Here is an 18,757-nt window from a genome sequence, read left to right as displayed (position 1 = left end):
TGGTGTCAGAAGTGGGATATTTGGAAGCTCATTTTAGTGGATGCCTTTAACAAGAAGTCAGGCCAAGATGGAGACCGAGAAATTGATGGAGCTGCTATTAAGGAAGTTTGACGAGCAAAAAGTAGAACAAGAAGAACGAGACCGCAAACAAGAAGAACGAGACCGTAAACAGAAGGAAGAACAAGAAGAACGAGACCGCAAACAAGAAGAGCGAGACAAGAAACAGGAAGATTTACTAAAGACAATTAAATCTGACCTGAAGAAGGAAAATGAAGACCTGATAAGAACCATGAAAGATGACCTAAAGAAAGAAAATGAAGACCTGATTCGAACCATGAAAGATGACTTACTTAATTTAAAAAATAATCTTAAAAAGGAGCAGGAGGAACGAGACAGAAAACAAGAGGAACGAGTTTTACAACTTAAAGAAGATCTGGAGAAAAATCAGAAACAATTAATGACTAACTTTGAAGCAACAGTAGAAGAAGAATTGGGGCAAGTACAAAAAAAGATCCAAGAATTAGAGATGAAAGTAAAACGGACTCCTCTTCATCCCGATCCTGGAATGCAAACAATGATGAAAGTAAAGCCACCAAAATTCGACGGCAAAGAAGCTTGGAGTACCTATTTGAATCAATTTGAGGCCGCTGCTAGGGGAAATCGCTGGGATAACGAAGAAAAGGCAATCAATCTTAAGCTAAGCCTTAGAGGAGAAGCTACAGAAATATTAAGAATGGTGCCATCTGAGGATCAGCTCAATTTCGACGTACTGGTGCGTACCTTAGAGATGAGATACGGTGAAGCCCATCTACAACAAGTGTACCAGGCTCAATTGAAGTCTAGAAGACAACAGCCCGAGGAAGGACTCCAACAGTTTGAGGCCGATGTTGCTCGATTAGTAAATCTGGCTTACCCTTCAGCTCCAACAGAGTTCCGAGAACAAATTTCTATAAATTGTTTTATTGACGGAGTTCGAGATCCAGATACTAACCACGCTCTAAGAATGGTTCATCATAAAAGTATATCAGAAGCTTTGGCCCATGGACTAGAGTCAGGCAGCACATGAGGCAGCTTTTCAAGCAACTAGAAGGCAGACACGAATAAGACAAATCAGAACTTCGGAAAGTGATCTCGAAGACCGCCTAAAGAAGATTGAATCATTATTAGCGAGGAAACCTAAAAGACCATTGCAATGCTGGAATTGCAATGAGGAGGGGCACCTTAAACGTTAATGCCCCAAGCCTTTAAGAGATCCAAGGAACCAGGAAAACTTCAACTAGTCAGCTTTATGGGGCGCAAGCTGGCTGGGTGCTACCAAGCCCCACGTATAAGACTAAACCGGCTGCCACATCCTGGAGAGAGCTTGGTAGTACCGGGAAAAATATGCGGCCGTGAATGTGAGATGGTAGTGGATACAGGATCAAGTCATACTATCGTAAAGCCGAACATCGTAGCACACTGTAAGCTCTCAGCACCACCCAATTTAATTCTGGAGTCTGCAAATGGAAAAAGGATCCCGATTCTTGGATTGCATGAAGCTACAGTTACAATTGGCTTAACAACATTCCAACAGCCAGTACTAGTGGCAGAAATCATGGATGATGTCATATTAGGATTAGATGTTATGAATGCTCAGCAGTTTAAAATGGATGTATATAACCGGATATTGACGACGAGAAATGAAGAGATTTTTATGCACCACCTATATGAAGATAAAGTAAATACCAGAGTCGTTAAGGTATTCAAGGATGTTACTATACCAGGTAATTCAGAGGTGGTGGTTTATGCTACAACTGGAGGAAAAGAGGGAGAAACTGTTTTGATTGAGCCCATGGAAAACTGCAAACTATATGGTCAAGGAATTTTTCCAGCCAAGACATCTACGCAGAAGAAATCTACTATTTTGGTTCGAATGGTAAATTTAAAAGGATATGATCAACACCTGAAACAAGGAGAGAACATTGGCGTATGCTCTAAAGTAGTGGCAGTCATGAAAAATGCTGATAGAAGTCGTTATTCAAACAGACCTTTTCCTGTATGTTTACAAAACCTATTTGAAGAATCTTCTGCCAATTTAACCATGGACCAGTGTAGTAAATTGCGACGTCTTCTTGAAGAAAATCAAGATGTGTTTTCCTTGCACGATAAAGACCTGGGAAGAACTGATTTGGTGCAGCATCGAATTAACACTGGAGACAATGCTCCGATTAAACAAGCACCTCGAAGAATTCCGATAGCTAAACAAGGAGAAGTTTCCTCAATGCTTCAAGAAATGAGGACACAAGGAGTGATAGAGCCTTCTCAGAGTCCTTGGACATCTCCAGTTGTGCTAGTGAAGAAAAAGGATGGATCCACTAGATTTTGTGTAGACTATCGGCGACTGAATGATATTACCAAGAAAGACAGTTATCCCCTACCAAGAATTGACGACACCCTGGACACGCTATCAGGTTCACAATGGTTCTTAACACTCGATCTAAAGAGTGGATACTGGCAGGTAAAGATGCACCCAGAAGATAAGGAAAAGACCGCATTCTCGACTGGAACAGGACTTTGGCAGTTTACAGTAATGCCCTTTGGACTCTGCAATGCTCCAGCTACCTTTGAGAGACTTATGGACACAGTTTTACGTGGAATGACTTGGGAATCATGTTTAGTTTATCTGGATGACGTTATCATACTGGGGAAAACATTTGAAGATCATTTGAAGAATATTCAAAAGGTATTTGTTAAACTGCGAGAGGCCAACCTGAAGCTAAGTCCTAAAAAATGTTGCTTATTTCAAAAAGAAGTTCGATACCTTGGCCATGTAATATCAGAAAAAGGTGTCAAGACTGATCCAGATAAAGTAGAGGCGATCGAAAAATGGCCACGACCCACTGACAAACACCAGTTAAGAAGCTTTCTGGGCCTTTGTACCTATTACAGAAGATTTGTAAGAAATTTCGCTAATCTTGCAAAGCCTCTACATAAGCTCACGGAGGCCAAAGTGGTATTTAGTTGGTCAACAGACTGTGAAGAAGCATTTCAACAGTTAAAGAGAGCACTATGCACATCTTCAATTTTAACATATCCGATTCCTGGACAAACTTTTATTTTGGATACCGATGCGAGTAATGTTGGAATTGGGGCCGTTCTATCACAAAAATATGAAGATGGCGAGCAAGTGATAGCTTATTTCAGTAAAACGTTATCAAAACCAGAAAGAAACTATTGTGTCACTAGACGAGAGCTATTGTCAGCAGTAAAAGCTATTGAACATTTCCATAAATATTTGTATGGTCAACGATTTATCCTTAGAACCGACCATGCTTCGTTGAAATGGCTGTTTCAGTTTAAAAACCCCGAAGGACAAATAGCAAGGTGGCTTCAACGATTACAAGAGTATGACTTTACAATAGAACATAGGAAAGGCGCATATCACCAAAATGCCGATGCTTTATCGAGAAGACCCTGTATTGAAACATGTCAACATTGTTTTAAAAAGGAATCAAAACAGCATCCAGAGATATTTACTTGTAATCGTATTGGCCTTCACAGTTCTAAAGAGTGGGATGTAGCTAGTTTAATCCAAGATCAGTGTGATGACCCAGTATTTGGTCTTATTTACGAACTGAAATCTCGAGAAATTTCAAAACCAGAATGGAAAGACATTTCTGACAAATCTCCAGAACTTAAAGCTTATTGGTCTCAATGGAATTCATTGGTTATAAAAGATGGATTATTAAAAAGAGTCTGGGAGAGCGTAGATGGAAAAGAAAAGACATATCTGACAGTCCTTCCTCGAAAACGTATTCCGGAAGTCCTTGAAGCTGTTCATGGCGGTGTCGGCGGAGGACATTTTGGAGTTAGTAAGACCTTGGCAAAAGTGAGAGAACGGTTTTACTGGCTGAACAGTCATCAGGATGTTGAACGCTGGTGCCGACAGTGTGAGCAGTGTTCGTCAAGCAAGGGCCCAAAAACCCGGACAAGAGGAAAGATGATGCAGTATCTTGTTGGTGCACCTTTTGAACGAATTGCCATAGACGTAGCAGGACCCTTTCCTACTAGTAGCTCCGGAAACCGATATGCTCTTGTTGCTATGGATTACTTTAGTAAGTGGCCCGAGGTTTATCCGATTCCAAACCAAGAAGCAACGACAGTAGCTGAAGTGCTGTTCCAGAACTGAATTTGTCGATTTGGTGTACCCAGAGAGATACATTCAGACCAAGGAAGGAACTTTGAGTCACAAATATTCCAACAAGTATGCCAGTTGCTGGGAATCAATAAGACCCGTACAACCCCACTACACCCTCAGTCTGATGGAATGGTTGAAAGATTTAACCGCACATTTGAAACCTATTTAAGGATGGTAGTAAACTCTAAGCAAACCGACTGGGATACCTGTATACAACCATTCCTATTGGCATATCGTTCTTCTATCCACAAGTCAACTGGAAAAAGCCCGGCAAAAGTTGTCTACGGTGATGAACTTCGTTTACCTTTGGACATTATTACTGGAAGACCCCATAAGTCTGAAACCCTGGAGGAGTACGTCGACCATTTACAAGAGCGTTTACAAATTGTTCACGAACAAGCACGGGATAAACTTCATCTAGAAAGTAACAGAATGAAATCACGTTATGACATAAAGGCAAATTCTACCGGTTTTAATCCTGGGGATAAAGTCTGGTTATACAATCCACGGATGACGAAGGGCAAGTCACCAAAGCTCCAGAAGGATTGGGAAGGTCCATTCAATGTGGTCACCAGAATCAACGACGTGGTGTACCGTATCCAGCGACATCCGACAGCGAAGATGAAAATTGTAAACATCGTCCGGTTAGCGCCCTATCATGACTCAGGTGGTCCCATGTTTGATCGGGACGATCAAACTTAAGAGGGGAGCAGTATTATGAAAATGTAAATACGTTAATTATTCTGCTAGTTTTTGTACAATTTTATTAGTATTCTGTAGTTAAAGTTGATTCGTAGGGTTTCTTTAGGGTTCTACTTACGTTTGGTTTATTATTTTCATCTATAGTGTTTAGTTTTTAGGTAGTTCATCTTGTCTGAGAGCCCCATTTTGGCCCCAATTTAGGTTATTTAGGTTATATTATTGTAAATCCCTGTAGTTCTAATTTTCTAGAATTTGTATACTTGCTTGCTTTGACTGTCAGTATTCTCGTAAAATTATTGGTCTCTTTGGGCAAAAACAATGAAGATAATTCTAAATATTTCGAAACTGTTCCATCGGGTTTTAAAAAGGACGCGCTTCGTGACAAATCATTCAGTTTTAATTGTTTAGTCAGTTTTTACGTTGGAAACAATTAAACGACAGTCAAAGCGAGTTAGGTTAGTGTTTTTGACGTTGACAATAAAAGTGTGTTCCCGAATTTCGTTACAATATTTTCAAAGCATCTATTGATCCTTCAAAATAAAACTTCTCCTTCGAAATCCAACTTGTCTATTATTCAACTTATTTTGGGTCTCTATAAGACTTTGAACTGTTTAGTAAGCGGTTTAGAAGTTTTCCAAGCCTTGGCAATATGTTACGGTTATTTGGGCGTCTAGCAGCCTTGGGAAGTCTTAATCAGCTTCGTCGTTCTCCAAACTTTTGGAAAGCATCCGTTGATCCTCATGTATTGTTCATATTGAACCCAATTATGATTGCTGCTATTTCTCATTTCTGAAATATTTGCTTATCTGTTCCTAGATTGTCCCTGAATTCCATTATCTTCTCGGCTTACTTATTTGTGCATTTATATTTATTAATTTCCTTCTTTCCCTTTTCTCCAATATTCTTTCCCCTTTCATACCCTCACCCACGGTTCTCAGCCACCGAGTTTATCTAAACTCTTTTTTTAAACAGTACCTTTTTATACATTTTGTTTAGTTCTTAAAGTTTCTGTATCTCCAAGCCTTCTTTACTTTTAGCACTATTTAATGTTATTCTTATTGCATCTTGGTATTATCTTCACTTTGGTATTATTATTACTTTGTTCACATTCTTTCATTTTCTGTCGAATCAGGAAATACCAATAACCAAAACTCTTTAGTTTTACTCTCGACAGTAGTTTCGCTAATGATGTTAGCAAAACATTTTTCCTGCAGCCTTTTGTCTCAAAACTGAGAGAGATTCTATCATTAGACACTTCCCAGTTATCCCACCATTACCCCCTCTGGTTGACCTAAAGCCTTAGTCCCTATTACCTTTATGGTCAATAGTAAGCCCTTATTGTGACGATCACTCGAGTACTCCTGTCCCTCAGTACTCCTTAACTCTTCGAAAACGAGCATAGGTAGATGTTTATTAAAAGCTAATAGTCCAAATTATTTAACGATTTAAGAATAATATCTATATTACCAGCAATGTGAAAAATTTTAGAGAAATTTGGCATGTAAACAATAATTTATAATTTAGCTACCAGAGGGCATAAGAGATTTAACTTAGAGTTGACTGACTGCTCACATCACATCATATATTCAGCGAATAGAACTAGGTGATAAAAATATTCAAAGGAATGTAGGGTACTCTTTGGAGTTTCTTAGGTTTTGAAATGTCAAGAATTCGCCGACAATACTCAACTTTATTATTACTTTAATATTAGGAATTTTAAATTTAAATTAGTTAACATAAATAGGGACCTTGAAATAATATCAAATATTCTATTTTAAACAGCCTATTAAAGCTTCACTTTGCTAAATCTAAAATTACTGTTTTCCGGCCAAAAGATAAGAAACATTTGCCGCTATTAAAACTAGAGATTTGTCAAGCCGCGCAGAATTTTGGAGCTTTAATTGATATTTGAGGAGCATGCCAAAAATCTTATACATAATTAAAAGAAATATATAGTAGCAGTAAAATTTAACAGTGATAATCGAATTTTAACTGTCATTTTAAAAATAGGCCTTCGGAAATGCTTGTTATCTTTATTTATTTAACTCTATTTAATTATTCAGATAGCTTTAGAACATACAGGATATAAAATACGTGTTGCCGATTAATATTTAGCCTTTAAAATATTATATTGATGATTAAATTGTGAGTGTTGGAAGTGTTAAAAATGGACTGTATGATGGTTTGTTCTAACACTGCTAACGTTAACTTATAAAAGAAAGGCAACTACACGTTAAAATTACTTATTTATATTATAAAGCCTTCTTAATATTAGGTACAATAAATTGATAGTGATATGTTTTGTTTTACGAGAGTTAAAAAAGAAGAAAAAACAGAAGCGTAACAACACGATGATTTCTCTCGCAATACCGCTAACTCAAACTAAGCTATCACAAACTCTGAGACATATTCAAGTGACCATCTTCTCCAAAAATGTTGCTGCAGTTTCTGGATTTGTTGAAAATGTGACAAACGATTTTCAGGTATCTCAACAAAGTCTGGATCAGGTAATGTTATTAATGGTCATCCAATCAAAAAATGGGATAGAGTTAAGGATGTATAGTCTGAGGGATCACTAGATAAGGGCGTTAAGGGTCGCGAGTTCAGGACTGCCTCGATTTGAACTAACAAAGTATAAAATTTGTCGAATGTTAATAAAGCATTACCTGCAACACGCTTGAGATGAGATTTGGTCGCCTTTACACCGGCTTCCCACAGACCACCAAAGTGTGGGGAATGAGGCGAAATAAAAAACCATGAAATGCCCTCATTGTTAAGAGATTCAGTCAAAGTTTTACTATTTTCTTGTAGACATAGTTCAAGTTGTTTTAATTCTTGATTAGCTTCTAGAAAATTGCTTCCGTTGTCCGAAAACATTTGATATGGTTTACCGCGACGCGATATAAATCGTTTAAAAGAACCAAGGAATGCTTCCGTAGTCAGATCCGAAACTAACTCAAGGTTAGTTTCGGATCTGAAGGTTAACCTTGGTAACAAAACAAATATGGAAACAGATATAAGATTTCGTAACCTTAAAACCGCGACCTTGTTTATCTTTGATCGAAAACGGCCCAGCGTAATCTACACCTGTAGTAAAAAATGCTGGCGCTGGATTTACTCGTGTTTTTGGTAGGTTGCCCATTATTGGTAAAATAGGCGTAGGGTTACTTTTAAAGCAACAGACACAGTTATGATAAAATTTTCTAGCCAAATTACGCCCTGATATAGGCCAAAATGATTCACGAATGCTAGAAAATAAAAGTTGAGGCCCCGGATGAAGCAATATTTTATGCCACTTAAGAAATAATAATTTGATTAAATTGTGAGTGTTGGAAATGTTAAAAGTGGACTGTATGATGGTTTGTTCTAACACTGCTAACGTTAACTAATAAAAGAAAGGCAACTACACGTTAAAATTACTTATTTATATTATAAAGCCTTCTTAATATTAGGTACAATAAATTGATATTGATATGTTTTGTTTTACGAGAGTTAAAAAGGAAGAAAAAACAGAAGCGTAATAACACGATGATTTCTCTCGCAATACCGCTATAGTTCAGTTCAGAGATCTATTAGAATTTTTGATGTACCGCAAATAGTCCGTGTGCCGGTGTTGCTTGTATTGTCACATGACATGCATCTTTAAACCGCAAAATTTTATGTGAAAAGAGTCATAAAGTATTATTCTAAGCGATATTTAATCATTTTATTAAATAAATAAATGTTTTAAGCATTTTTTAAAGAATGTATACATTTGATTCGTAAAATGTGACTGCATGTGCCCGCGTACTATTTTGTTAAATGCCTGACCTTAGTCACAGCCACTCAAGCGTGAAAAGTTGCACAGGTCCGGCCTTAAAATTTATTTGTATTTAAAACTTTATTATTCGGGATTTTTGGGTTTAGTTTTATTAAGTTAGAAATTCAGGATAGTTGATAGCAAGATAATATTTAATTTAAATATAAGATTTAAGTACGTTAAATGAGTTTAACCAAAAATTTTAATTTCATAAGTTTAGTTTTTAGCGCCATCAGTCCCTTATAACAAGTCAAGTCTCTTTGCTTTGCAATATGTCAAGTTGGAATAATGTATTGACTACTGTTAACCCACTGCATAGCTTTCATCAAATAGTATTAAACAATTTTAACACTGCTTTTCCTGTTGTCAATATTAAGAAACGAAATAGAAAACTAAGTAAGTTACTACGTAACTAAAGTTATTGCCTACTTTAGCCAAGATAGTGGAACGGCTCGTTAAGGTGAGCATGGTTTCATTTTCAAATAGATTTGGCCTATTGAGTCTTCAGCAGTTTGGCTTTCGTGAGTCTGTGAGCACAAATGATGCTATCTTTAGCTTTCTAGAGCACCTGTACAACCGACTGAATGTTGGTGAAGTTGCAGCAGTGGTATTCTGTGACTTGTCCAAGGCATTTGACTGCATGAGTCACAGAGTGCTGCTGATGAAACTGGAGCTCTATGGTTTCAGGGGAACTGCCCTTGAGTGGTTTCGTTCCTACTTATCAAATCGTGTCCAGGCTGTCAACTTTAATGGTGGTATGTCTAAGGAACTTAATACAAATGTGGGTATTCCGCAAGGATCAGCGGATACTTGGTTTTTTAATTTTTCTTATTTATGTGAACGATCTGCCACAACTGCAGGTAACTGGTGTGCCGATGATACCACCATCCTCTGGCACGACTCTGATGTTTCTCAAATGGAGGCCAATATACGTGCAGATTTGTTAAAAATAAAACACTGGTGTGATGCAAATTTTTTGACATTTAATGTTTCCAAAACAAATATCCTTAAATGTAATACAAATGATATATGTTTAAATAATGAAGCCATCAACATGCCACCGTTCAGTAAGTTTTTGGGTCTTTCCATAGACAAGTTCCTTAAATTTGAAGACCATATTGTGAATGTATGTAGAAAAGTCTCATCAGGCTGCTACGCCCTAAGGGTTATTGCCACCAGTCTTAATTTCTCCATCGCCAGATCTGCATACTTCGCGATTATCGAGTCGCACCTTCGATATGGAATTTGCTTTTGGGGTTCATGTTCCAATTCACTTTTTAGTTCAGTGTTTGTACTCCAAAAAGGGGCCATTAGATATCTATGTGGGGCCAAGCCTGGTGATTTATGTCGCCCGCTTTTTGTAAGTCATAATATTTTAACCCTGTGTTGTATTTTTATTTTGGAAACAGTTTGCTTAGTTTTTAGAAAATATAAACAGGAACTCCACTTAGGAAGCCACTATAATACGCGACAAAACTATTTGTTGAGGCTACCCATTCCTCATTTTGAACTTGTCCGTAGCTCTATCATATATGGAGGTAGAAAGCTGTTTAATAAACTTCCACTAGAAATAAGACAACTTAAGACTGAAAAAAGCCTACGTACAAGGAAGAAAATATTTCTTGCTCGTAAAGCGTACTAAACTATGTAGCACCTAAACTATGATGAATTGATTAGCATTTAAGTATTTTTCAAAGTTTTACTATATAATTTTATTTTATTTTAAATTAGTTTCTCGTTTTTATTCCTTTAATGTACAGTCTATTGGCTTTGTCTACAACTTCTATGTTTATATTGACAATAAAGCATTTTTGAGTTTAATGAGAGAGTAGGTGACAAATTACTTAGGCCCATTTATTCTGTGGATTAAGACATTAAATAGTTACTTTTTGACACAAAAGTGTAAAATGTTTTGGTTTGTCTTCAAATTTTACATATTTCCTTTTTTTGGGAATTGAGATTTATTTTTACATGGTGGTGGTTATTAATGGGGATTGTGGCTGCCATATTCAATGTCCTTTATTATAGTTTTTTTTTAATTAATACATATTATGATATATTATTATAATAATATACTCATGAAAACCCCCCATCTCTATATTTAGTACCAACTTCTTTTGATAAAAAGTAATTATGTAGTCAGAAAATTGGAAGTATATTTTTTTAAATAAACTTTTACATTAAAAATCATCTGGCTGTCTATACTTTATGCCTTTAAAAGACACAAGTTTTACTTATAAAAAAAAAACACACCTTACATCCCTAACGTATTTATTAATTTGTTTGCCTCGTATTTAGTTATTATGCATATTAGGAGAGATTAGATAAAAATTAACAAAAATAAATGCTTATACTAAAAACTAAAAATCTTATACAAAACACTACATTTTAAGTATACTGGATCCTAAAACTACAGTGAGGATACTAAATACTTTTATAAATTTAACCACTCTTTTGAATCTGGCCTAAAAAGTTAATACAAATTTTGTAAATTCTGTTTTTTAGCCATTGTTCTTTAGCAGTTTCTTCCATTAAGGAAGGAAACAGTTTCTCTGTTGCCGCCATGGATTCCAACTTCATCTCGCACATCAGCATATGGATTCTAAAGCATTACATTATATATACTTTATTGTGTCGCTGAAGGACAAACAGGGGCAGTAAGCTGAAAAAAACAAAACTTTAAACTTGTTTAATTAATAAAAATAGGATTTTCTTACTATGGCAAAAAAGGGACTTTTTTCCAGAGAATGGAGGAAGAAGCAGTCTTTATTGTGTTGCTGAAGGACAACAGGGGTAGTAAGCTGTAAAAAACAAAATTTTAGATTTGTTTTCTTATTAAAAACAGTGTTTTTCTTACCATAGCAAAACAGGGTTTTTCCCAGAGAATGGTGGAAGAAGCAGTCTTTATTGTATCACTGAAGGACAACAGGGGCAGTAAGCTGTAAAAAACAAAATTTTAAACTTGTTTTATTAATAAAAATATGGTTTTCTTACTATGGCAAAAAAGAGACTTTTTTCCCAGAGAATGGAAATCATACATCAATCATAAATGTATCATATCATGTTTCGGCTAAATAATATATGGATCTTTCTTCCTCCCAAATTTTTTTAATTTTCCTCTCAAATATCCTATACACCAGCTGACAATTCCATTACAGCAGCTCTTTTGTTAACCATCTTAAGCTTAAATCCAAGTTTTATCAGGTATCTCCGCAAGGTTGAGACTGAGAAATGTTTCTCCCTTGCCGATAAGGTGTCTATATGGTCAGAACCTCATTGTTTTTGTATTTAGAATACACACCTTTCCTTAGCAATTTAACAATATCCATGTCAAGTCCCTTTGATTGTCCTGCATCTTTCCTTTTTATTCTGTGTTTAATCCTTTTTTTTACAGGCATATTGTACTATAGGGAACCCTTGTTAAAAACGCTATTTTTTGCAAAGCACTACAATCATTTGTGAACTGAGTATCATTCCTTAGATTGTTATAGATATTTAGATAATTTTTTTTTTAAACTGCTTGATTTCTTCTGTATAATAGCTTATAGCTTCTACTTCCCTTGCTTCTTTTTGCTTCCTCAATACTAGAAAATGAACTATCAGAACTATGTAAGTCTAAATCACTGCCCAGATCACTCTTATTATTTTTATCACAAATGTTATTGTCTTTCTTGTACACCCACGGTCTCCATAAGCCCGCACAAACACTTTCCTCTTCATTTGCCAAATTTTCCTGCCTATTTTTCCAGGGTCGAAACATTTTAAGGTCTTTAGGTATAATACCAAAACAAATCCACAAACACAAATAAAAAAACACTGATCCTCACAGTAAAAACTGCAAAAAATTTACAGGAATACAGGCCAAATTCTAAATTCTTTACTTTCATAAACGTGTAAAAAGCATAACCGGCAAAACACATCAAATAATAACCTCACATGGCCCCCCTCCCAACTATTAAAGCTGATAGACCCATCCAACAACTATTTTAAAGGCGATAGACCCATCCGTAAAGATCTCTTTAAAAACACGACGAAAATAATACAAAAACGGTCCAAAAATTTATTTGGGTACGGCCCCGTAATTCTTAAATTCAGTGGGATAGAGAGAGATACACAATCACTTGCACAGCCTAAAGTAGGAATTGTCAGAACGCAGGTGTTTTATCTTTGTTTAATAGACTGGCTAAAAAGAGGTGACAAGTCTGTGAGTGCTGAAAGTGTTTAAAATATTTTGTAAGATGCTTGGATTTTAGTCCGCGGTCAATTTTTTGATATTATTTTCTTGTGATATTATTTTCTTTCTAAAAATTGACATTTTCGAAAGAAAAATAAAAAATAGTATAAAACATGGGGTTTTACGTATATTTAAAATGATTTCATAGATAGACAATATAAAATTTTGCCATTTAAACATATATATCATGCAACAATAAATATGACATAGGCGCACGGACTTGTCCAGTTCAGAGATCTATTAGAATCTTTGATGTGTCGCAGATGCCGCACTAACTAGTCCGTGCGCCTATGTCGTATTTATTGTCGCATGATATACATGTTTAAATGGCAACATTTTATATTGTTAAGAGCGAAGCTCGTATATGTGCTCGTGAAGAATTGACAGATTTTAGGACTCGCGTCACATAAACGTTAATAGCTTTGCTTCTATGGCGAATTTTTTTTCTGGTTTTCACCGTTTTATGTGGGAAGGTTGAGGCTACGTAATGATGTAAATTTTTTTTGGCGTGGCAAAAAACCGCTTTTTTCGCGAAAACAGTCGGTGCAGCAGTTTGTGGAAAACTGACTGAGCCGATTTTATGAAACTCATTGACATCAAAGACCTCCACAGAAACCTGCTCCCAAAGGGCGCTTTTTAAGATAAACCCGTTAGAAGTCGGATTTTTCTGTGAATGAATTTTGAACTTTTTGCGCGGTACCTCGCGGATTTAAACGGTTGTGGGGCCTAAACGGTAATGTTTCCGATAATGCGAACAAAACAGCCCTTTTCTACGTAAATGTAGCTTTCTTTTTTATTAAAACTATTTTTTTCCAGAAGAAACTCCTTCCGAGATAAACGAGCTCAAACTTAAAAATTTTTTTTTCGAAAAAAAAAAAGTAAATTTTTCGAGAAATAAATTTTTTTCTACTTCAAAAAAATTTTTAAATTTTTTTTTGTTAACACCATTTGAAAGCTTAATCCTTTAGGATTAAATAGAGGTATTACTCATGACGCTACGTATTATATAGGGGGAGCTGTGTTTGAACCATTGTTTGAACCGTTGAACCATTTTTTTTCTGAAATCAACGGACACTATCTGGCTATTATCCACTAAAAACCGTTTTTCTTTAAATGTTTCCGTTTTTCCACAACGCGCTGTTATTTAAGAAAAACCCCCAAAAAAAAGCCGTTTCAATCAACCAGTCATACCCTGGAGACACAGGGAACCAGCTCATGGTACAATAAAGTTGGCGGTCCAGCACCCAATGTAAAAGCATTAGGACGTCACTATCGAGTCGCACATGGCCAGATGACGTAATCGCGGGGTTTTCACTTTTCGGTATCGCGGCGGCAAATTCGGCGCATTTGCGTTACGAGTTAGAGTAGGAAAAGCGGTTTTAGAGAAGGATGAAGGATGTCTGGCAACAATTATAAACGCGTCGTGTTCGTCTCGTGACGTCATGAGTTATTTTATTAATGATTTATTAATATTATAGGGGACAATTTTAAACGGTTTTTTGATAAATTACTAGGATAAATAAAATGAATATAAATATTAATAAATATATATTTGAAATATACAGAGAGTATTGATATTACGGAACATTTATGAGGATAATAATAGTATAGAAATAGAATTATACGGTGGGTTTTAAGGTTTAAGGACATTTACAAGAAAGACGTTATTTATAATAATAGTAATAGCAGCATAAAGGTCAGGTCAAAGTATAAATATCTGGAAAAAAATAGCAGTAATAATATTTTAATTTAGTTAGGGTTCTTTTAGTGAGGGTTGCTAAATTGGTAATAAATTTATATTAATAGTTTACCAATTTAGGAAAAAAAAACATTGATGCGGTATCAAAAAAAGGTGTTTTTTTTGTATTTTTTTACCATATTACTAATATCACGGCTCTTATAGCTTCTATTCAGTAAGTTGATAAATTCTTTTATTCGTTTTTCTTTAATTTTTTTTATTCCTATTATAATTGCCTTTTAAAATAAAAATACAAAAAAAAAACAGGAAGCAAACCCCCTTTTCCTATCCTAATACATTGCTTCTTATAAGACCTGATCTTTCTCTTTAAATTGTGGCACTCGTATAAATCGTGGAAAATTTTATCATAAAGCCTTTTTACTAGTTTTTGAATGGCCTTTAACCAGAAAAAATAAATTTTGAATTCGGAGCATATTTTGAAAAAATGGTCATTTTGACCCCGGATTTTGTTCGAAAATTGAAAAATGCAAAGAAATAGGTTTTCTATTCATTTTAGAGGCAAATTTAGAGCAAATTTTTATTGACTTGTCACCTCTTTAAGCCAGTCTATTAAACAAAGATAAAACATCTGCGTTCTGGCGATTCCTACTTTAGGCTGTGCAAGTGATTGTGTATCTCTCTCTATCCCACTGATTTTGAGAATTACAGGGCCGTACCCAAATAAATTTTTGGGCTGTTTTTGTATTACTTTCGTCGCGTTTTTAAAGAGATCTTTAAGGATGGGTCTATCGCCTTTAAAATAGTTGTTGGATGGGTCTATCACCTTTAATAGTTGGGAGGGGGGTGGGTCATGTGAGGTTATTATTATTTGATGGGTTTTGCCGGTTTTGTTTTTTACGCGTTTGTGAAAGTGGAAAATTTAGAATTTGGCCTGTATTCGTCTATTTTTTTTTGCAGTTTTTTACTGTGAGGAAGTGTGTTTTTTTTATTTGTGTTTGTGGATTTGTTTTGGTATTATACCTAAAGACCTTAAAATTTTTCGACCTTGGGAAAATAGGCAGGAAAATTTGGCAAATAAAGAGGAAAGTGTTTGTGTGGGCTTATGGAGACCATGGGTACACAAAAAAGAGAATAACATTTGTGATGAAAACAATAAGAGTGATCTGGACAGTGATTTAGACTCAGATAGTTCTGATGGTTCATTTTCTAGTGTTAAGGAAGCAGAGGAAGAAGTAAGGAAAGTAGAAGCAACAAAATATCTTTAATAAATCTAAGGAATGATCCTCAGTTCACAAATGATTGTAGTACTTTGCAAAAAACAGCGGTATGGTAACATGGTTATGGTAATATGGTAAGACAACCCTATTTTTATTAATTAAGCAAGTTTAAAGTTTTGTTTTTTACAGTTTTTTGTCCATGATTTGTCTTACAGAGACACTATAAAACCAGTTTAATTATTTTTTTATAGTTGCTGCCACACTTGTTCTGTCCCAGAGAGGCAAGACTACTTCTTTCATAATTCACTGAAAGAAAAAAGGCTATTTTACATCTGAGTTGTAATTATTGTAAATTTATATTATTAATTAATTTTAAAAATTATTTCTGCTACTCGTGTACACTTTTTAAATCTGTTTTAGTATCCATATGCTGATGTGCGAGATGAAGTTAGAATCCATCGCGGCAACAGAGAAACTGCTAATCGTTCCTTCCTTAATAGAAGAAACTGCTAAAGAACAAAGGCAAAAAAAACAGAGTTTATAAATTTTATAGAAAATTGTATTAACTCTTTGGGCCAGATTCAAAAAAGTGGTTAAATTTATAAAAGTATTTAGTATCCTCACTGTTGTTTTAGGATCCAGTATACTTAAAATGTAGTGTTTTGTATAAGATTTTAGTATAAGCGTTTATTTTTGTTAATTTTCATCTAATCTCTTCTATTATGCACAATAACTAAATATGAGGCAAACAAATTAATATATATTACATTCAGGATGTAAAGTGTGTTTTGTTTATAAGTAAAACTTGTGTCTTTTACACGCATAAGAAATAGACAGCTAGATGATTTTTAATGTAAAAGTTTATTTTGAAAAATATACTTCCATTTTTCTGACTAGAGAATTACTTTTTATTAAAAGATGTTGGTACTAAATTTAGAGAAGGGGTTTTTATAGGTAAATTATTATAATATGTATAAATTAAAAGAAAAACGATAATAAAGGACATTGAATGTGACAGCCAAAATCCCCGTTAATAAGAACCTCCAAATAAAAATAAATCTCAATACCCAAAAAAAGGAAATATATAAAATTTAAAGACAAACCAAAACATTTTACCTTTTTGTATCAAAAAGTAAATCTTTAATGTCTTAATCCACAGAATAAATAGGCCTTAGAAATTTGTACCACCTATTCTCTCATCACTTATTATAAACATCCCACTGCGATGGCGCTAAAAACTAATTATTAAATTAAAATTTTTGGTTAAACTGATTTTACGTACTTAAACCTTATCTTTAAATGAAATATTATCTTGCTGTGAACTATCCTGAATTTCTAGCTTTATAAAACTAAACCCAAAAATCCGGAATAATAAAATTTTACATACAAATAAATTTAAAGGCCGGACCTGTGCAACTTTTCAGGCTTGAGTGGCTGGGACTGAGGTCAGACGTCTAACAAAATAGTACGTGGACGTCTGAAGTCAAATTTTACGAATCAATAGTGTAAATTAAAAAAATGTATGTTTAAAACATTTATTTATTTAATGGAATGATTAAATATCTCTTAGAATATTACTTTATGACTCTTTCTAATAAAATTTTGCGATTTAAACATGCAAGCCATGTGACATTACAAAGAACACCAGCACACGGACTATTCGCGGCACATCAAAGATTCTAATAGATCTCTGAACTGGACTTTACCTAAGCACCAAGTATACATTAATGTTAAAATGCACCTACTATTCCGTCTGCCTACTGCTTAAGGTGTAATTTTATAATCCTTTTCATAGTTTTTTCCTTTCATGGTTTTTAAGTTAACCATATAAATTGTAAACCGTGAATCTCGTTTATTTTTATGAAGTAGTCCTACCGTTTTTTAAACTTTAATTCCAATGAGCATGACGGGAATGTGACAAAAGAAGATTTCTTCAACATCTTTTATCATTTCCATGCTCAGAAGCTACGTTTTGCTTTCGAAACGATTTGCCATAAGCATGTAAAATTCGATGCAAAAATATCATTAATCGTAGAAGTTGACAGTCTGGCTACTAACACTTTTCAATCTTTTTTGATCAGCTTTGAATTTTATTGTTAGATCTAAACTTTTATTTAAATTATATAAACACTATATGAAACAGTTTAAGATTTATATACAGGGTGTTCCGATACTAATGTGACATAGAACAACAGTAGATTCCTTACGTCAAAATAATGTGATTGAGATCAACTTGCTTCATCCTAACTTTAATAGTAACTTAAATACAGGGGGTCAAAGTAATATTTAATTTATCGTTTTTTTCTCATAGGTCCTTAACCAATTGACATACTGACATGAAATTTAGGACATACGAGATTTTTAAAAAGAAAAATAAAATTTCTTATACAGTTTTCGTGTTTTCGGAAGAGGGCACTCGTGGCATTGGTTTTTACTTTTTTAAATACCCTTTTTTGCAGCTCCGCATATTGGTTTGAAAAGTAGCAAAATAATTTTCTTTTTTAATATTACATAAAAAATGTATACCTTATTAAAGTCGCTAGGAGCAACCATTTTTAAAATAATCGCAATTTTATGTTTTCATAATATGTGAATGACTTAAATTTAGTAGATTTAATAAACATAACAATTTATTTCAAATATCCCCAAATACAGAAATACATAGGGTTTAAGTCTGGACTACGCGAAGGCCAAAGCAAAGGTCCTCCGCGGCGAATCCAACGTCCGTGATATTGTTCGTCAAGGTAATTGCGTACGTGTCGAGAAAAATGCGCTGGCGCCCCATCTTGCATTAAATACATGTTCTGCCTAACATTTACTGGTATATCTTCTAAAAGAGCTCCAAGTTCATTTTGTAAGAAGTTTATGTATGAGTCTAGTTCAAATTAGGTCGTTAATAGCAATGTTTAATTAAATATCTATCCGAACA

The 18,757-nt window shown here is 34.7% G+C and overlaps 1 protein-coding gene and 1 long non-coding RNA gene across 2 annotated transcripts in view; one reads left to right on the top strand and one right to left on the bottom strand.

The window, feature by feature from the left end:
• The window catches only part of LOC126744772 (nephrin), a 737,132-nt gene that overhangs the window by 648,054 nt on the left and 70,321 nt on the right, over window positions 1–18,757 (top strand). The gene's annotated exons all lie outside the window — the stretch shown is intronic.
• LOC126744642 (uncharacterized) lies at window positions 11,396–11,841 on the bottom strand. Its single transcript, XR_007663260.1, has 3 exons — window positions 11,673–11,841; window positions 11,536–11,617; window positions 11,396–11,479 (listed from the first exon to the last, which is right to left on the bottom strand). It is a non-coding gene; the product is annotated as an uncharacterized LOC126744642 (long non-coding RNA).

Source organism: Anthonomus grandis, chromosome 14, assembly GCF_022605725.1.
Source record: "Anthonomus grandis grandis chromosome 14, icAntGran1.3, whole genome shotgun sequence".
Lineage (NCBI taxonomy): Eukaryota > Metazoa > Arthropoda > Insecta > Coleoptera > Curculionidae > Anthonomus > Anthonomus grandis.
Note: the sequence above shows the minus strand (reverse complement) of the source record. Positions and strands in the feature narration are given on the sequence as shown.